At 42.0% G+C, this 22,287-nt stretch overlaps 1 protein-coding gene across 2 annotated transcripts in view; it reads left to right on the top strand.

The window, feature by feature from the left end:
- The window catches only part of LOC146058713 (uncharacterized), a 229,593-nt gene that overhangs the window by 32,737 nt on the left and 174,569 nt on the right, over window positions 1-22,287 (top strand). The window lies entirely within an intron of this gene.

Genomic DNA, 22,287 nt, shown 5'->3' with positions numbered 1-22,287 from the left:
TAGTTTGACAACATCTGGAGAGCCACAGGTTGGCCAGGCCTGCCCTAGTGGATTGTAGGGCATGAAATATGTTGGTTCCAATTTTTTTTTCAAAAACCCCATGTCGACCTTTTGACTGTCAACCTTCCCCATGTCTATCTACCTCTTGTGTCAACCTAATGACCCTGTCCACCTAACCCATGTCGACCTTCAGTCATGTGCACCTTCCTGCATGTCCACCTTCATGCATGTTGACCTAGTGGTGACGACCTAATGCTTGTAGACCAATGACCATAGCCCATTGGCAGCTATTAGAGACCTGAAGTGTTGCAGAGGGGGAATGGCCCATATGAGTCATTGTTGAAGTGATAAAGATCCTCATATCTACTCTTGTAAAAGATTGAATGGTAGCTGAAGATACACAGCAAAGTACTATGCGATCTGTATTGTGACTGATCTGAAGGCTACTGAGTCTACAAGCTTTAAGAAGCAGGAGAAGCAGATTGCAGCAAAGGCACGTTTGCTGCTGTGGGGCCTGATTTGGATTTGTATGCAAACTCAATGGTCAAACTCAATAAGTCACTATTTCAAGTGACTTAAAGGCAGGGAGGCAATGTAACAAGGCAATGAGGAAGGCTAGTCAGATGCTTGGTTGCATAGGGAGAGGAATCAGTAGCAGAAAAAAAGACGTAATAATGCCACTTTATAGGTCATTGGTACGACCTCATCTGGAATACTGTGTCCTGGAGAACATATCTTCAGGAGGATATAAATACATTGGAGAGTGTACAAAGAAGGGCAACTAAAATGGTTCATGGCCTACATCACAAAACTTACCTGGATAGACTAAAAGATCTTAACATGTATAGTTTGGAGCAGAGAAGGGAAAGGGGGGACATGATAGAAATCTTCAAATATGTCAAGAGTTTTAACATAGTACAGGTGGGAAATTTTCTTCAAAGGAAAACAAGTAATAAAACACGAGGACATGCACTGAAACTGGAGGGAGGTAGGTTCAGGGGAAATGTTAGAAAGAATTACTTTACAGAAAGGGTAGTGGATAAGTGGAATAGCCTCCCATCAGAGGTGGTAGAGGCTAAGACAGTAGAACAATTTAAACATGCTTGGGATAGGCATATGAATATCCTTACAAAGAAATAAGGAATAAAAAGGGTTGAGTTTACCTGAAGGATAATAAAAGGGGAAGACTAGATGGGCCAAATGGTTCTTATCTGCCGTCAAATTCTATGTTTCTATGTTTCTATGTATGTACACATCTGATGTTTGGGAGTTTGCACATGTGCAGGACCAGGACTGTGCAGTATGGATCCTGCATGCGTATTCACATCCTTCCAGGCCTGCAGACTCACTGGATCCATAAGAGGGTTCCCTATGGCCAATCTTATTGTTTCCATAGTGATCCTATGCTGCGTCTTTAGACATGCTGGCTGGAGGCATCTATTTCATACAGACCCCTCCTTACAGATTTAGAACACTTATATTGTATTCAGGGGTCACTAGTCATTCACGTGTACATTGGACTGCTAGAGGATTCACCCCTGTGGATGACAGTTGTGCCACATTTTGTTTCCCATTTTACGGGTTTTAGTTAGCTTTCCTCTTGTCTTCTCTGGAGGCGGTGGGCACCTTGTTTCCTTGCAAAGTCCTGGTGGCACCGGGGTTGGGTTGAACCTAATTTACCCCTTCGAAAGTGGCTATTATAGGTGAAGTCTTAGCGCTGCAGGTGCCTATAACCTCTGGAGGGATTAACAGAGTCAGGGTTGGTATTGTGGCCCGTCCTCACCTCTATGCTCCTGGTTATTGTCAGTTACTCTTTTATGTCCAATGTCCCTTATTCAGTTTAGTTTATGTTATTTATTTATCCTTATCTTCCAGCAACTGCTCCAGGTACCCTGGACTATCCCTATAGAACAGGGGTTAATCCTAACAATAAATACATAAACCTAACCCTAACTGTTCCTCCATCCTAAACCTAACCATCCGGCAGCCTAGCCCTAAACCTCCCCTGCATATCTAAAACGGATAAGCCAATACCCAGATCTAGATTCAACTGAATTGCTGTGGGTGGCTGTGATGCTGGTTCCTATGCAAAAGAAAAAGCCATTAAAAGCACATATATGGTGAATAACCCATAGGTTACATTGAGCTAAGGTCATCTGGCGGTAGCCAATATTGTGAATGCTTTGCATTCTGGGTATTGGTAAATCAGTCAGCATCGCATCCCCTGGGGAAACCTATAGGGAATACAACGGGAATGGAGGGATCACAGCAGGTATCAGAAATGACTGTAAAGTGCCTTTGAGCCAGCTGGAGGAAGAGTGCTATATAAATACAAGGTACTTGTGTACTAGCACAGCGCCCATCGCATCGCAGCCCATAAGGCATACGATGGTATGCGATGCGATGTTACGCGATGGCAGCCGATGGTATACAATTTTAAATTGTATACCATCGCATTGTATGGAATTGTATGCCATTGTATCGCATGTACAATGGTATGCGATTTAAAATTGTATAAGCACCCTAATGGGTTTTTCAATGTTAAAAGTGCCCCCTATATGGGTGCTTAGTATGTCAAAAGCGTGGCGAGCGGCGGCGTTACGCGTCCTCCGACCTTTTCATACCCCCTCTATCCACTTCGGTGTGGAGTAGATTTTATATAGTGTGGCGAGCGGACGCGTAATACGCGTCCCCGCGCGGGGCTCGCTTCGCTCGCCACGCTTCGGGCTCGGTGGCTCGCTGCGCTCGCCACACTATATTGGGGGTGGCGTGGGGGTGCATTTAACATTGTAAGCCCCCATTACGGTGCTTATACAATTTAAATCGCATTGCATCGGTGTGCATCGGGTGTATGGCATGCGATGCGATTATATGTCGTGCGAGTTAATATCGTGGGTGCCGTGATAATACGCATATTATTATTATTATTTAGTGTTCACTCTAGGATGTTTTTAGGGCAGTGTGCTGCCCCCGAGTGGGCAAACCCCCTCCATTACTGTGCAAGCATACCTCCCACCCCCCCACCCCCAAATTCCAGAGCAGGTATTCCCCCCCCCCCCAATCACTGAGTAGACATTTCCCCCCCAATATCTTATGGCAGGGTGAAGGTGGGGGTCAGAGCCGGCCCTAACCAATTTGGTGCCCTAGGCAAGATTTTTTCTGGTGCTCCCTAGCACCACTGCTAGTTGCACCCGTCACGGCACCCAGCACCCCTCCCAATTATGTCACACAGTAGTGTCTGCTATTCTTATTATTTTACCACCCCGAAAGCAGTTCTCCATTCTAGCATTGAATACACTCTCGGTGAATTAGAGTAAAAACCACGTTGAAATACACCAACGAATTGCAGCGACTATGAAACGGCCAATTGCCAGACATTCACTGTTCGATTTCGGTGAACAGTGACTGTTGAATACAGTGACATGGCATGTCATTTTCAGTGAAAAAATTTGCCGCTTCGCCGGAAAACAGCACGATTAGCTGAAAACAGCTTCGAATCAGGGGCATTGAATACTGGCCACAGTGTTTGTTCACAGATTGTAATTGATTTGTGTACAAAGTTTTGTGTTAATTGCTCCAGTCACTCCAGTTATGCTGTCTGCTGAAATAGTCCGCTGCCTCAGCCCTGATGTCCTACACCACAGTGTTTTTTCCCAAATAGGAAGTCATATGTTTCAGAAGTTTGATGTAAATTGCTCCCCCCCCCCCAGTGTTTGGTCCCAGAGTCATATGTGTACCAAGTTTGGTGTAAATTATTCCAGTCATTCTGGAGTTATGTTGGAACATACAGCAAAAATTGTGTTTTTTATTAATAGAATATGAACAGTAGAATTTTAGTTGCCTCGGCCGTGTTTTAATACACTCGTATGTAAAACGTCATGATCTTACCTTGTATCCTGTGGATTTGAATAGATAGAAGAACAGACACATTTTTGCCTTTATATATTAGATATACACTGCTCAAAAAAATAAAGGGAACTCTAACATAACACATTCTAGATCTGAATGAATTAAATATTCTTATTAAATACTTTGTTCTTTACATAGTTGAATATGCTGACAACAAAATCACACAAAAATTATGAATGGAAATCAAATGTATTAACCCATGGAGGCCTGGATTTGGAGTCACACTACAGGCTGATCCAACTTTGATGTAATGTCCTTAAACAAGTCAAAATGAGGCTCAGTAGTGTGTGTGGCCTCCACGTGCCTGTATGACCTCCCTACAATGCCTGGACATGCTCGTGATGAGCTGACAGATGGTCTCCTCAGGGATCTCCTCCCAGACCTGGACTAAAGCATCTGCCAAGTCCTGGATAGTTGGTGGTTGGAGCAAGACATGACGTCCCAGATGTGCTCAATTGGATTCAGGTCTGGGGAAGAGGCGGGCCAGTCCATAGCATCAGTGCCTTAGTTTTGCAGGAACATCACACTCCAGCCACATGAGGGCTAACATTGTCTTGCATTAGGAGGAACCCAGGGCCAACCACACCAGCATATGGTCTCACAAGGGGACTGAGGATCTCATCTCTGTACCTAATGGCAGTCAGGCTACCTCTGGGGAGCACACGGAGGGCTGTGCGGCCACCAAAGAAATGACACCCCACAACATTACTGACCCACTGCCAAACCGGTCATGCTGGAGGCATCAGAACGTTTTACTTGGCATCTCCAGAGTCTGTCACATCTGTCTTTGTGCTCAGTGTGAACCTGCTTTCTACTGTGAAGAGCACAGGGCACCAGTGGCGAATTTGCCAATCTTGGTGTTCTCTGCCAAATGTCCTGCACGGTGTTGGGCTGTAAGCACAACCCCCACTTGTGAACGTCGAGCCCTCATACCACCCTCATGGAGTCTGTTTCTGACTGTTTGAGTAGACACATGCACATTTGTAGCCTGCTGCAGGTCATTTTGCAGGGCTCTGGCAATGCTCCTCCTGTTCCTCCTTGCACAAACCCAGAGGTAGCGGTCCTGCTGCTAGGTTGTTGCCCTCCTCCACGTCTACTGATGTACTGGCTTGTCTCCTGGTAGCGCCTCCATGCTCTGGACACTACGCTGACAGACACAGTAAACCTTCTTGCCACAGCTCGCATTGATGTGCCATCCTGGATGAGCTGCACTACCTGAGCCACTTGAGCGGGTTGTAGACTCCATCTCATGCTACCACTAGTGTGAAGGCACTGCAAGCTTTCAAAAGTGACTAAAACATCAGCCAGAAAGCATAGCAGCTGAGAAGTGGTCTGTGGTCACCACCAGCAGAACAACTCCTTTATTGGGGGTGTCTTGCTATTTGCCTATAATTTCCACCTGTTGTCTATTCCATTTGCACAACAGCATGAGAAATTGATTGTCAATCAGTGTTGCTTCCTAAGAGGACAGTTTGATTTCACAGAAGTGTAATTGACTTGGAGTTATATTGTGTTATTTAAGTGTTCCCTCTATATTTTTGAGCAGTGTGTTTACAGGTTAAGTATCCCTTATCCAAATTATTCAGAAAACCATAGTTACCAGAATGTACTTACTTTCTTGCACACCCAGTAAGGTACTGGCACTACTGGGGAAATGATATGTAAATGGCACTAAATATGTGCAAGAAAATGATTGTTTAGCATTCACATTCAGTGCCTGAGATAGTACACAAACTTTGTTTTATATTTTTGAAACATTGTTTCATGCTCAAATAAAATGTATTTTTGTGTAAAAAATATTCAGAAACACAAAATAAATCTTTTATCCAAAATTATTCTGGTCCCGAGAATTTTGAATAGGGGTCACCCAACCTGTATATATATATATATATATACTGTATTCGTAAGCCCGCTCGAAGCAAATGCTTCAAAAGCTAGTCTGCTACCTTGTGATTGCCTCTGTGTTTGTGCATATGTGAGTGAGAAAGAGATGTAGTTTCACTTACTGCCAACTGACAGCACAGTTTTGGAGGCACACAAACAGACACTATATATACATATATATAATATATATATATTTATTTATTTATGTTATATAGCTCTATGTGCGTGTATATACACTGTATGTACTTACTGAAGTACTATACCTGGTTTTTAAATCTTCAACATACTGTATTAGGTTATCAATGAGTGGCACGTTACTGTCAACATTTTTTTTTAATTATTAGCGACTTAGCAGCTCTTCCAACACACCCATGAGGTGGCTGCCAGGTGTCGTTTTTTTTTTGGGGTGTCGCCAGTAGCCCTAATCCCCTGCTTTATTTTCTGTTCCCCTAATGACGCCACTGTGATCTGGAGCTGCATGTAGTAAAAGATGGATCATTTCCTCCATTTCACACTTTCATATTTTTGAGAACTTTTCCTAGTTTCTGGAAGTGGTGTAAATTCTGAGGCCTGCACAAGCCGATTCAGCTATAACATATACATGAGCAGTCACACACCTTCAATAGCTATAGTGGCTGTATAAATCACTGATCAGTCCAATCACACCAGACAGCTGATAGTACGGCTTCACCTGGGATTTGATGTGGAGCAGCAGCTAATAATAGCCGGTTCAAGTTTTCCTCCGTTTGGTACTTCCGTCAACTTCAAGGCGTTTTCGTTTCCTTGTTTCTGGGATTGCTTCAAATTTTCCAGTTTCTAGGATGCAGTCTGGATCAAGATTCCTCCGTTTTTTTTGGAGTCGTCGTTTCCGAGTTTTGGGAAATGGAGTAAAGTTTTCAGTCTCCAGACACTGTATGAGATGTTGCGGCATTAATTTACGTTTGTATCTGCGGCTGGTGACGCTGCCGCTGAAGAGGAGCTCCACAGCATTGGCTATTGCATATAGTCCACAGTCTGCTGTGTTTTCCCTCTGTTTCTCCACATTCAGGATTTTCAAGTTTTTCAGCAGGCCTTTTGGAACAACAATCCGATAAAGGTCTTGTAGTTGTTTTTTACCAGAGGAGGTCATCCACCATCCACTACTGTCCGCAATCTGTATCTGTCCATTTCTAAAACAGGACACGAAATAGTGGTTGTCATCTGTATCAGGGTGGATCTGTAGTGCTGGTCCAGAGACGGAGGTGAAGGATCCAGACACTGCTCTCAATGTAGACTGCAAGCCCTGTACATTAAATTGTTTCCGCAGTATGTTCTGAGCGGCATCAATAGTGTGGTCAGTAAGACCATCTTCGGACAGTATATCAAGTCTATGCTTCTGTGTCAGCCCTAAATTAGGCAGCCACGTGTTCTGTAAATATGCAAGAAAAACATTTATATAATAATTGTAATTAATTTATGTCACTAAATTTGCAATAACTAAACCAATGTCACATAAATTCCAATATAAAAAAAAATGCATGTGAGGTTTATAGCTCTTAATCGGCCCTTTAATGTAGAGGGTGAGGGTTTTTGTATTAAAATATCAACATAGATTTGAGTGTGTAGGCCAGGGGTATTAGTCATCCAGCTGCTGAAGAACTACACATTACAGCATGCCCTGCCATATTTTTGCTATTAGGGCAAGTAAATCTATGTCAAGGGATGCTGGGATGTGCCACATGCTGATTAGCTCTTATGTAGACCAAACCCAGCCATAGGGGAAAATTTACTAAGTTAGGAATAGGAGAATAAAAATGACAATCCTCAATATATTTATTTTATATGTATACAAAATCACATTTCATAAGATACCCACGATGGATGATGATTTGAAATATGCTAATCATTACACCATCCGTGGGCCATTGCTCACTAACATTCAAAATATTTTTATTAAAGATCTGCATTGATAAGCAAAGTATCATCTACCAAAGGTCATTTAATAACAAATCCATAATATTCAGTGACATTTTTTAACCAATATTATTAAATGAGGAAAATATTGTTGGGCCAAAAAATATTTTTGTAATATCAGCATCTAGCATTATCAATAATTGTGGATTAAGAAAGTTTCTCTCAGCTGAAGTAGCTTCTATATCCACCTTGACCAGCTTATGGATATGTATTAGAATGAATAGTGACTTTCAAGACCTGTTGCCAGATTTTATTGTGTAGGCCAGGGGTATTCAGTATGCTGTCCTCCAGCGGCTGAATAACTACAAATCCCAGCATGCCCTGCCATAGTTTTGCTATTAGTGCAAGTAAATCTGTGTCAAGGGATGCTGGGATGTGTCACATGTTGATTAGCTCTTATGTAGACCAATCCCAGCCATTGGGGTAAATTTACTAAGTTAGGAATATAAGAACTAAAATGACAATCCTCAAACACATTATTTGTATACAAAAGCACAATTCATAAGATAACAACGATGGATGATGATTTGAAATAAACTAAAAATAAAGAAATTATGAGGGGGGAACAAAAAGAAAACCTCTAAACTATTTGTAGTATTCAGATTAAATAATGAGCTTACCATAGACTTTCTCATTCTAAAACAGCGTTAAAGCGATAAGAAAACGCGTATGTATAGCAATACAAAATAAAGCTACCACACAGCTCACTCTCATCCAATAACTGATGGTCCTGTGCCAAGAACAGCATTTTTTATTTTACCACAACTGTGTGACATCACAAAGGCTGCTTGTGACATCATCAGCCTCACTCTGCCTACATTCCAACACTGAATGTAATGATTTATGTGTTTTATTATAATGTTTATTTACTTGGGGCATTGCTCATTAGCATTCAAAATATTTTTATTAAAGATTTGCATTGACAAGCAAAGTATTTTTTATTTGTTTATTATTTATTTAGTTTTTTTATATAGCGCATACATATTCTGCAGCGCTTTACAGAGTATAGTTGAACATTCACACCAGTCCCTGCCCCAATGGAGCTTACAATCTATATTCCCTACCACATACACACAGAAATTATAGGGTTAATTTTTATTGGAAGCCAGTTAATGTACCAGTATATTTTTGGATTGTGGGAGGAAACCGGAGGACCCGGAGGAAACCCACGCAAGTAAAGGGAGAATATGCAAACTCTGCACAGTTAGAGCCATGGTGGGAATCGAACCCATGACCTTAACGCTGTGAGGCAGTAATGCTAACCATTACACCATCCGTACTGCCTATCGTCTACCAGGTCATTATATAGCAAATAAGAATACTTACCTTTTTAAGCGATTTGAATAACAAATCCATAATATACAGTGACATTCCCCCCCCCCCCCCTCCCAATATTATTAAATGAGGAAATTATTCTTGGCCCAAAAAATATTTTTGTAACATCAGCATCTAGCATTATCCATAATTGTGGATTAAGAAGGTTTCTCTCAACTGAAGTAGCTGTTACAGGACTGAACATTCTCCATATCCACCTTGACCAGGTTATGGATATGTATTAGAATGAATAGTGACTTTCAAGACCTGTTGCCAGATGAGACTGAAACACAGGGGTACAGGGGACACTCCGATGGTCCGAACTGCCTGTGTGCCTCTTCTCAAGGACTCAGGTTCCACGCTTTGAATGTGAATTACACATCATGTACTATATATGTTAAATTATACTCTACAGGAATATTGTGCATCTTGTACAGTGTATTGCTGTTATTCTGGTACTTTAGCATGCACGTAGTAGCAGTATTTACATATTTATCTAGAGGTCCAGGCCACATTCATTGGGACGACTCAATAAATGAAGGCCTGGCTCTACATATCATCATACCTATATTGCTACACACTGTTGCTGATTCTAATTGACTTCTCTAGCAGCAAATATTCACTGCTTAGTGAGCCATGTAACGCTGCCACACACGAACTCACCCCCGCCATTTGGTTGTTGTGTAACAAAGACACATCCCCTTGCATGGCAATGCTGCAGGAGAAATTAATCGATGGTCACCGACCATCTAATGTTTTCTCGTGTCTTCACAAATACAAGTCAGCCACCCACATCTGGCAGGCATCTGCCCACCCACGTACCAATGGGAACGCCCATCTGTTTCATTGGGTTGCCCAAAAAACGCTGGACGTTCCCATAGCCCAGCAATGCCACCACCCTGTCCCTCCCTTTCCTCTGAAAACTGCCCTGCAAATGAGCTACTCACCATGGCCGTTCGCAGTCGGGGTTTGCACTTGCGCAGAAATGTGCAAACCCGACCATTGGAGCAGGGGCCATATTTGGATCGGCCCTATTATACAGTGTGTACTATATATTGTTCAGGTCCGCATCAGAATGATATATCTTATATTATATCTTATAGTGCAGCGATTCTCAAACTCCGTCCTCTGGACCCCACACAGTTCACGTTTTCCAAGTCACCCAACAGGTGCACTCACTATGTACTGGCACATTTTAAAAGATCCACAGGTGGAGCTAGTTATTTCATTTGATTCTGTGAGGAGACCTGCAATACATGCTCTGTATGGTGTCCCGAGGACCGACTTTGAGAACCTGTGCTATAGTGTATACAAAAACAAAATAAAAACAGCAAGGTACTGAACTCTGTGGTGTTTTGGAGGGCGAGGGCCTTGGCAAGGAATGGGATCATTGGATAGAAAGCAACTAGGTCTACAAGCATTAGGTCGACATGCAGAAAGGTCGACACAAGCATTAGGTCAACATAGTGACGGTCGACATGGGGTTTTTCAAGTTTTGTCAAAATGGACACTAAAATGTAGCACCATGTCCCCTCGCATGGCACACTATTTTATTCTCCCACCATGCCCTAGTGCAGAACAGGCCAATCTGTGGCTCTCCAGATGTTGTGAAACTACAAATCCCAGCATGCCTTGCCCCAGTTTTAGCACTCCCTTATAGCTAAACTGTGGCAAGGCATGAAGGGATTTGTAGTTTGACAACATCTGGAGAGCCACAGGTTGGCCAGGCCTGCCCTAGTGGATTGTAGGGCATGAAATATGTTGGTTCCAATTTTTTTTTCAAAAACCCCATGTCGACCTTTTGACTGTCAACCTTCCCCATGTCTATCTACCTCTTGTGTCAACCTAATGACCCTGTCCACCTAACCCATGTCGACCTTCAGTCATGTGCACCTTCCTGCATGTCCACCTTCATGCATGTTGACCTAGTGGTGACGACCTAATGCTTGTAGACCAATGACCATAGCCCATTGGCAGCTATTAGAGACCTGAAGTGTTGCAGAGGGGGAATGGCCCATATGAGTCATTGTTGAAGTGATAAAGATCCTCATATCTACTCTTGTAAAAGATTGAATGGTAGCTGAAGATACACAGCAAAGTACTATGCGATCTGTATTGTGACTGATCTGAAGGCTACTGAGTCTACAAGCTTTAAGAAGCAGGAGAAGCAGATTGCAGCAAAGGCACGTTTGCTGCTGTGGGGCCTGATTTGGATTTGTATGCAAACTCAATGGTCAAACTCAATAAGTCACTATTTCAAGTGACTTAAAGGCAGGGAGGCAATGTAACAAGGCAATGAGGAAGGCTAGTCAGATGCTTGGTTGCATAGGGAGAGGAATCAGTAGCAGAAAAAAAGACGTAATAATGCCACTTTATAGGTCATTGGTACGACCTCATCTGGAATACTGTGTCCAGTTCTGGAGAACATATCTTCAGGAGGATATAAATACATTGGAGAGTGTACAAAGAAGGGCAACTAAAATGGTTCATGGCCTACATCACAAAACTTACCTGGATAGACTAAAAGATCTTAACATGTATAGTTTGGAGCAGAGAAGGGAAAGGGGGGACATGATAGAAATCTTCAAATATGTCAAGAGTTTTAACATAGTACAGGTGGGAAATTTTCTTCAAAGGAAAACAAGTAATAAAACACGAGGACATGCACTGAAACTGGAGGGAGGTAGGTTCAGGGGAAATGTTAGAAAGAATTACTTTACAGAAAGGGTAGTGGATAAGTGGAATAGCCTCCCATCAGAGGTGGTAGAGGCTAAGACAGTAGAACAATTTAAACATGCTTGGGATAGGCATATGAATATCCTTACAAAGAAATAAGGAATAAAAAGGGTTGAGTTTACCTGAAGGATAATAAAAGGGGCAGACTAGATGGGCCAAATGGTTCTTATCTGCCGTCAAATTCTATGTTTCTATGTATGTACACATCTGATGTTTGGGAGTTTGCACATGTGCAGGACCAGGACTGTGCAGTATGGATCCTGCATGCGTATTCACATCCTTCCAGGCCTGCAGACTCACTGGATCCATAAGAGGGTTCCCTATGGCCAATCTTATTGTTTCCATAGTGATCCTATGCTGCGTCTTTAGACATGCTGGCTTGAGGCATCTATTTCATACAGACCCCTCCTTACAGATTTAGAACACTTATATTGTATTCAGGGGTCACTAGTCATTCACGTGTACATTGGACTGCTAGAGGATTCACCCCTGTGGATGACAGTTGTGCCACATTTTGTTTCCCATTTTACGGGTTTTAGTTAGCTTTCCTCTTGTCTTCTCTGGAGGCGGTGGGCACCTTGTTTCCTTGCAAAGTCCTGGTGGCACCGGGGTTGGGTTGAACCTAATTTACCCCTTCGAAAGTGGCTATTATAGGTGAAGTCTTAGCGCTGCAGGTGCCTATAACCTCTGGAGGGATTAACAGAGTCAGGGTTGGTATTGTGGCCCGTCCTCACCTCTATGCTCCTGGTTATTGTCAGTTACTCTTTTTATGTCCAATGTCCCTTATTCAGTTTAGTTTATGTTATTTATTTATCCTTATCTTCCAGCAACTGCTCCAGGTACCCTGGACTATCCCTATAGAACAGGGGTTAATCCTAACAATAAATACATAAACCTAACCCTAACTGTTCCTCCATCCTAAACCTAACCATCCGGCAGCCTAGCCCTAAACCTCCCCTGCATATCTAAAACGGATAAGCCAATACCCAGATCTAGATTCAACTGAATTGCTGTGGGTGGCTGTGATGCTGGTTCCTATGCAAAAGAAAAAGCCATTAAAAGCACATATATGGTGAATAACCCATAGGTTACATTGAGCTAAGGTCATCTGGCGGTAGCCAATATTGTGAATGCTTTGCATTCTGGGTATTGGTAAATCAGTCAGCATCGCATCCCCTGGGGAAACCTATAGGGAATACAACGGGAATGGAGGGATCACAGCAGGTATCAGAAATGACTGTAAAGTGCCTTTGAGCCAGCTGGAGGAAGAGTGCTATATAAATACAAGGTACTTGTGTACTAGCACAGCGCCCATCGCATCGCAGCCCATAAGGCATACGATGGTATGCGATGCGATGTTACGCGATGGCAGCCGATGGTATACAATTTTAAATTGTATACCATCGCATTGTATGGAATTGTATGCCATTGTATCGCATGTACAATGGTATGCGATTTAAAATTGTATAAGCACCCTAATGGGTTTTTCAATGTTAAAAATGCCCCCTATATGGGTGCTTAGTATGTCAAAAGCGTGGCGAGCGGCGGCGTTACGCGTCCTCCGACCTTTTCATACCCCCTCTATCCACTTCGGTGTGGAGTAGATTTTATATAGTGTGGCGAGCGGACGCGTAATACGCGTCCCCGCGCGGGGCTCGCTTCGCTCGCCACGCTTCGGGCTCAGTGGCTCGCTGCGCTCGCCACACTATATTGGGGGTGGCGTGGGGGTGCATTTAACATTGTAAGCCCCCATTACGGTGCTTATACAATTTAAATCGCATTGCATCGGTGTGCATCGGGTGTATGGCATGCGATGCGATTATATGTCGTGCGAGTTAATATCGTGGGTGCCGTGATAATACGCATATTATTATTATTATTTAGTGTTCACTATAGGATGTTTTTAGGGCAATGTGCTGCCCCCGAGTGGGCAAACCCCCTCCATTACTGTGCAAGCATACCTCCCACCCCCCCACCCCCAAATTCCAGAGCAGGTATTCCCCCCCCCCCCCCCCCCCAATCACTGAGTAGACATTTCCCCCCCAATATCTTATGGCAGGGTGAAGGTGGGGGTCAGAGCCGGCCCTAACCAATTTGGTGCCCTAGGCAAGATTTTTTCTGGTGCTCCCTAGCACCACTGCTAGTTGCACCCGTCACGGCACCCAGCACCCCTCCCAATTATGTCACACAGTAGTGTCTGCTATTCTTATTATTTTACCACCCCGAAAGCAGTTCTCCATTCTAGCATTGAATACACTCTCGGTGAATTAGAGTAAAAACCACGTTGAAATACACCAACGAATTGCAGCGACTATGAATCGGCCAATTGCCAGACATTCACTGTTCGATTTCGGTGAACAGTGACTGTTGAATACAGTGACATGGCATGTCATTTTCAGTGAAAAAATTTGCCGCTTCGCCGGAAAACAGCACGATTAGCTGAAAACAGCTTCGAATCAGGGGCATTGAATACTGGCCACAGTGTTTGTTCACAGATTGTAATTGATTTGTGTACAAAGTTTTGTGTTAATTGCTCCAGTCACTCCAGTTATGCTGTCTGCTGAAATAGTCCGCTGCCTCAGCCCTGATGTCCTACACCACAGTGTTTTTTCCCAAATAGGAAGTCATATGTTTCGTAAGTTTGCTGTAAATTGCTCCCCCCCCCCCCAGTGTTTGGACCCAGAGTCATATGTGTACCAAGTTTGGTGTAAATTATTCCAGTCATTCTGGAGTTATGTTGGAACATACAGCAAAAATTGTGTTTTTTATTAATAGAATATGAACAGTAGAATTTTAGTTGCCTCGGCCGTGTTTTAATACACTCGTATGTAAAACGTCATGATCTTACCTTGTATCCTGTGGATTTGAATAGATAGAAGAACAGACACATTTTTGCCTTTATATATTAGATATACACTGCTCAAAAAAATAAAGGGAACTCTAACATAACACATTCTAGATCTGAATGAATTAAATATTCTTATTAAATACTTTGTTCTTTACATAGTTGAATATGCTGACAACAAAATCACACAAAAATTATGAATGGAAATCAAATGTATTAACCCATGGAGGCCTGGATTTGGAGTCACACTACAGGCTGATCCAACTTTGATGTAATGTCCTTAAACAAGTCAAAATGAGGCTCAGTAGTGTGTGTGTCCTCCACGTGCCTGTATGACCTCCCTACAATGCCTGGACATGCTCGTGATGAGCTGACAGATGGTCTCCTCAGGGATCTCCTCCCAGACCTGGACTAAAGCATCTGCCAAGTCCTGGATAGTTGGTGGTTGGAGCAAGACATGACGTCCCAGATGTGCTCAATTGGATTCAGGTCTGGGGAAGAGGCGGGCCAGTCCATAGCATCAGTGCCTTAGTTTTGCAGGAACATTACACTCCAGCCACATGAGGGCTAACATTGTCTTGCATTAGGAGGAACCCAGGGCCAACCACACCAGCATATGGGGAGCACACGGAGGGCTGTGCGGCCACCAAAGAAATGACACCCCACAACATTACTGACCCACTGCCAAACCGGTCATGCTGGAAGCATCAGAACGTTTTACTTGGCATCTCCAGAGTCTGTCACATCTGTCTTTGTGCTCAGTGTGAACCTGCTTTCTACTGTGAAGAGCACAGGGCACCAGTGGCGAATTTGCCAATCTTGGTGTTCTCTGCCAAATGTCCTGCACGGTGTTGGGCTGTAAGCACAACCCCCACTTGTGAACGTCGAGCCCTCATACCACCCTCATGGAGTCTGTTTCTGACTGTTTGAGTAGACACATGCACATTTGTAGCCTGCTGCAGGTCATTTTGCAGGGCTCTGGCAATGCTCCTCCTGTTCCTCCTTGCACAAACCCAGAGGTAGCGGTCCTGCTGCTAGGTTGTTGCCCTCCTCCACGTCTACTGATGTACTGGCTTGTCTACTGGTAGCGCCTCCATGCTCTGGACACTACGCTGACAGACACAGTAAACCTTCTTGCCACAGCTCGCATTGATGTGCCATCCTGGATGAGCTGCACTACCTGAGCCACTTGAGCGGGTTGTAGACTCCATCTCATGCTACCACTAGTGTGAAGGCACTGCAAGCTTTCAAAAGTGACTAAAACATCAGCCAGAAAGCATAGCAGCTGAGAAGTGGTCTGTGGTCACCACCAGCAGAACAACTCCTTTTTGGGGGGTGTCTTGCTAATTGCCTATAATTTCCACCTGTTGTCTATTCCATTTGCACAACAGCATGAGAAATTGATTGTCAATCAGTGTTGCTTCCTAAGAGGACAGTTTGATTTCACAGAAGTGTAATTGACTTGGAGTTATATTGTGTTATTTAAGTGTTCCCTCTATATTTTTGAGCAGTGTGTTTACAGGTTAAGTATCCCTTATCCAAATTATTCAGAAAACCATAGTTACCAGAATGTACTTACTTTCTTGCACACCCAGTAAGGTACTGGCACTACTGGGGAAATGATATGTAAATGGCACTAAATATGTGCAAGAAAATGATTGTTTAGCATTCACATTCAGTGCCTGAGATAGTACACAAACTTTGTTTTATATTTTTGAAACATTGTTTCATGCTCAAATAAAATGTATTTTTGTGTAAAAAATAAAAAAATATTCAGAAACACAAAATAAATCTTTTATCCAAAATTATTCTGGTCCCGAGAATTTTGAATAGGGGTCACCCAACCTGTATATATATATATATATATATATATATATACTGTATTCGTAAGCCCGCTCGAAGCAAATGCTTCAAAAGCTAGTCTGCTACCTTGTGATTGCCTCTGTGTTTGTGCATATGTGAGTGAGAAAGAGATGTAGTTTCACTTACTGCCAACTGACGGCACAGTTTTGGAGGCACGCAAACAGACACTATATATACATATATATAATATATATATATATATTTATGTTATATAGCTCTATGTGCGTGTATATACACTGTATGTACTTACTGAAGTACTATACCTGGTTTTTAAATCTTCAACATACTGTATTAGGTTATCAATGAGTGGCACGTTACTGTCAACATTTTTTTTTAATTATTAGCGACTTAGCAGCTCTTCCAACACACCCATGAGGTGGCTGCCAGGTGTCGTTTTTTTTTTGGGGTGTCGCCAGTAGCCCTAATCCCCTGCTTTATTTTCTGTTCCCCTAATGACGCCACTGTGATCTGGAGCTGCATGTAGTAAAAGATGGATCATTTCCTCCATTTCACACTTTCATATTCTTGAGAACTTTTCCTAGTTTCTGGAAGTGGTGTAAATTCTGAGGCCTGCACAAGCCGATTCAGCTATAACATATACATGAGCAGTCACACACCTTCAATAGCTATAGTGGCTGTATAAATCACTGATCAGTCCAATCACACCAGACAGCTGATAGTACGGCTTCACCTGGGATTTGATGTGGAGCAGCAGCTAATAATAGCCGGTTCAAGTTTTCCTCCGTTTGGTACTTCCGTCAACTTCAAGGCGTTTTCGTTTCCTTGTTTCTGGGATTGCTTCAAATTTTCCAGTTTCTAGGATGCAGTCTGGATCAAGATTCCTCCGTTTTTTTTGGAGTCGTCTTTTCCGAGTTTTGGGAAATGGAGTAAAGTTTTCAGTCTCCAGACACTGTATGAGATGTTGCGGCATTAATTTACGTTTGTATCTGCGGCTGGTGACGCTGCCGCTGAAGAGGAGCTCCACAGCATTGGCTATTGCATATAGTCCACAGTCTGCTGTGTTTTCCCTCTGTTTCTCCACATTCAGGATTTTCAAGATGTGAACGTCGAGCCCTCATACCACCCTCATGGAGTCTGTTTCTGACTGTTTGAGTAGACACATGCACATTTGTAGCCTGCTGCAGGTCATTTTGCAGGGCTCTGGCAATGCTCCTCCTGTTCCTCCTTGCACAAACCCAGAGGTAGCGGTCCTGCTGCTAGGTTGTTGCCCTCCTCCACGTCTACTGATGTACTGGCTTGTCTCCTGGTAGCGCCTCCATGCTCTGGACACTACGCTGACAGACACAGTAAACCTTCTTGCCACAGCTCGCATTGATGTGCCATCCTGGATGAGCTGCACTACCTGAGCCACTTGAGCGGGTTGTAGACTCCATCTCATGCTACCACTAGTGTGAAGGCACTGCAAGCTTTCAAAAGTGACTAAAACATCAGCCAGAAAGCATAGCAGCTGAGAAGTGGTCTGTGGTCACCACCAGCAGAACAACTCCTTTTTGGGGGGTGTCTTGCTAATTGCCTATAATTTCCACCTGTTGTCTATTCCATTTGCACAACAGCATGAGAAATTGATTGTCAATCAGTGTTGCTTCCTAAGAGGACAGTTTGATTTCACAGAAGTGTAATTGACTTGGAGTTATATTGTGTTATTTAAGTGTTCCCTCTATATTTTTGAGCAGTGTGTTTACAGGTTAAGTATCCCTTATCCAAATTATTCAGAAAACCATAGTTACCAGAATGTACTTACTTTCTTGCACACCCAGTAAGGTACTGGCACTACTGGGGAAATGATATGTAAATGGCACTAAATATGTGCAAGAAAATGATTGTTTAGCATTCACATTCAGTGCCTGAGATAGTACACAAACTTTGTTTTATATTTTTGAAACATTGTTTCATGCTCAAATAAAATGTATTTTTGTGTAAAAAGTAAAAAAATATTCAGAAACACAAAATAAATCTTTTATCCAAAATTATTCTGGTCCCGAGAATTATATATATATATATATATATATATATATATATATATATATATATATATATATATACTGTATTCGTAAGCCCGCTCGAACAAATGCTTCAAAAGCTAGTCTGCTACCTTGTGATTGCCTCTGTGTTTGTGCATATGTGAGTGAGAAAGAGATGTAGTTTCACTTACTGCCAACTGACGGCACAGTTTTGGAGGCACACAAACAGACACTATATATACATATATATAATATATATATATATATATATATATTTATTTATGTTATATAGCTCTATGTGTGTGTATATACACTGTATGTACTTACTGAAGTACTATACCTGGTTTTTAAATCTTCAACATACTGTATTAGGCTATCAATGAGTGGCACGTTACTGTCAACATTTTTTTTTAATTATTAGCGACTTAGCAGCTCTTCCAACACACCCATGAGGTGGCTGCCAGGTGTCGTTTTTTTTTTGGGGTGTCGCCAGTAGCCCTAATCCCCTGCTTTATTTTCTGTTCCCCTAATGACGCCACTGTGATCTGGAGCTGCATGTAGTAAAAGATGGATCATTTCCTCCATTTCACACTTTCATATTCTTGAGAACTTTTCCTAGTTTCTGGAAGTGGTGTAAATTCTGAGGCCTGCACAAGCCGATTCAGCTATAACATATACATGAGCAGTCACACACCTTCAATAGCTATAGTGGCTGTATAAATCACTGATCAGTCCAATCACACCAGACAGCTGATAGTACGGCTTCACCTGGGATTTGATGTGGAGCAGCAGCTAATAATAGCCGGTTCAAGTTTTCCTCCGTTTGGTACTTCCGTCAACTTCAAGGCGTTTTCGTTTCCTTGTTTCTGGGATTGCTTCAAATTTTCCAGTTTCTAGGATGCAGTCTGGATCAAGATTCCTCCGTTTTTTTTGGAGTCGTCTTTTCCGAGTTTTGGGAAATGGAGTAAAGTTTTCAGTCTCCAGACACTGTATGAGATGTTGCGGCATTAATTTACGTTTGTATCTGCGGCTGGTGACGCTGCCGCTGAAGAGGAGCTCCACAGCATTGGCTATTGCATATAGTCCACAGTCTGCTGTGTTTTCCCTCTGTTTCTCCACATTCAGGATTTTCAAGTTTTTCAGCAGGCCTTTTGGAACAACAATCCGATAAAGGTCTTGTAGTTGTTTTTTACCAGAGGGGGTCATCCACCATCCACTACTGTCCGCAATCTGTATCTGTCCATTTCTAAAACAGGACACGAAATAGTGGTTGTCATCTGTATCAGGGTGGATCTGTAGTGCTGGTCCAGAGACGGAGGTGAAGGATCCAGACACTGCTCTCAATGTAGACTGCAAGCCCTGTACATTAAATTGTTTCCGCAGTATGTTCTGAGCGGCATCAATAGTGTGGTCAGTAAGACCATCTTCGGACAGTATATCAAGTCTATGCTTCTGTGTCAGCCCTAAATTAGGCAGCCACGTGTTCTGTAAATATGCAAGAAAAACATTTATATAATAATTGTAATTAATTTATGTCACTAAATTTGCAATAACTAAACCAATGTCACATAAATTCTAATATAAAAAAAAATGCATGTGAGGTTTATAGCTCTTAATCGGCCCTTTAATGTAGAGGGTGAGGGTTTTTGTATTAAAATATCAACATAGATTTGAGTGTGTAGGCCAGGGGTATTAGTCATCCAGCTGCTGAAGAACTACACATTACAGCATGCCCTGCCATATTTTTGCTATTAGGGCAAGTAAATCTATGTCAAGGGATGCTGGGATGTGCCACATGCTGATTAGCTCTTATGTAGACCAAACCCAGCCATAGGGGAAAATTTACTAAGTTAGGAATAGGAGAATAAAAATGACAATCCTCAATATATTTATTTTATATGTATACAAAATCACATTTCATAAGATACCCACGATGGATGATGATTTGAAATATGCTAATCATTACACCATCCGTGGGCCATTGCTCACTAACATTCAAAATATTTTTATTAAAGATCTGCATTGATAAGCAAAGTATCATCTACAAAAGGTCATTTAATAACAAATCCATAATATTCAGTGACATTTTTTAACCAATATTATTAAATGAGGAAAATATTGTTGGGCCAAAAAATATTTTTGTAATATCAGCATCTAGCATTATCAATAATTGTGGATTAAGAAAGTTTCTCTCAGCTGAAGTAGCTTCTATATCCACCTTGACCAGCTTATGGATATGTTGCCAGATTTTATTGTGTAGGCCAGGGGTATTCAGTATGCTGTCCTCCAGCGGCTGAATAACTACAAATCCCAGCATGCCCTGCCATAGTTTTGCTATTAGTGCAAGTAAATCTGTGTCAAGGGATGCTGGGATGTGTCACATGTTGATTAGCTCTTATGTAGACCAATCCCAGCCATTGGGGTAAATTTACTAAGTTAGGAATATAAGAACTAAAATGACAATCCTCAAACACATTATTTGTATACAAAAGCACAATTCATAAGATAACAACGATGGATGATGATTTGAAATAAACTAAAAATAAAGAAATTATGAGGGGGGAACAAAAAGAAAACCTCTAAACTATTTGTAGTATTCAGATTAAATAATGAGCTTACCATAGACTTTCTCATTCTAAAACAGCGTTAAAGCGATAAGAAAACGCGTATGTATAGCAATACAGAATAAAGCTACCACACAGCTCACTCTCATCCAATAACTGATGGTCCTGTGCCAAGAACAGCATTTTTTATTTTACCACAACTGTGTGACATCACAAAGGCTGCTTGTGACATCATCAGCCTCACTCTGCCTACATTCCAACACTGAATGTAATGATTTATGTGTTTTATTATAATGTTTATTTACTTGGGGCATTGCTCACTAGCATTCAAAATATTTTTATTAAAGATTTGCATTGACAAGCAAAGTGTTTTTTATTTGTTTATTATTTATTTAGTTTTTTTATATAGCGCATACATATTCTGCAGCGCTTTACAGAGTATAGTTGAACATTCACACCAGTCCCTGCCCCAATGGAGCTTACAATCTATATTCCCTACCACATACACACAGAAATTATAGGGTTAATTTTTATTGGAAGCCAGTTAATGTACCAGTATATTTTTGGATTGTGGGAGGAAACCGGAGGACCCGGAGGAAACCCACGCAAGTAAAGGGAGAATATGCAAACTCCGCACAGTTAGAGCCATGGTGGGAATCGAACCCATGACCTTAACGCTGTGAGGCAGTAATGCTAACCATTACACCATCCGTACTGCCTATCGTCTACCAGGTCATTATATAGCAAATAAGAATACTTACCTTTTTAAGCGATTTGAATAACAAATCCATAATATACAGTGACATTCCCCCCCCCCCCCCCAATATTATTAAATGAGGAAATTATTCTTGGCCCAAAAAATATTTTTGTAACATCAGCATCTAGCATTATCCATAATTGTGGATTAAGAAGGTTTCTCTCAACTGAAGTAGCTGTTACAGGACTGAACATTCTCCATATCCACCTTGACCAGGTTATGGATATGTATTAGAATGAATAGTGACTTTCAAGACCTGTTGCCAGATGAGACTGAAACACAGGGGTACAGGGGACACTCCGATGGTCCGAACTGCCTGTGTGCCTCTTCTCAAGGAGTCAGGTTCCACGCTATGAATGTGAATTACACATCATGTACTATATATGTTAAATTATACTCTACAGGAATATTGTGCATCTTGTACAGTGTATTGCTGTTATTCTGGTACTTTAGCATGCACGTAGTAGCAGTATTTACATA

This window comes from Crinia signifera, chromosome 2, assembly GCF_055691185.1.
Source record: "Crinia signifera chromosome 2, ASM5569118v1, whole genome shotgun sequence".
NCBI lineage: Eukaryota > Metazoa > Chordata > Amphibia > Anura > Myobatrachidae > Crinia > Crinia signifera.
Note: the sequence above shows the minus strand (reverse complement) of the source record. Positions and strands in the feature narration are given on the sequence as shown.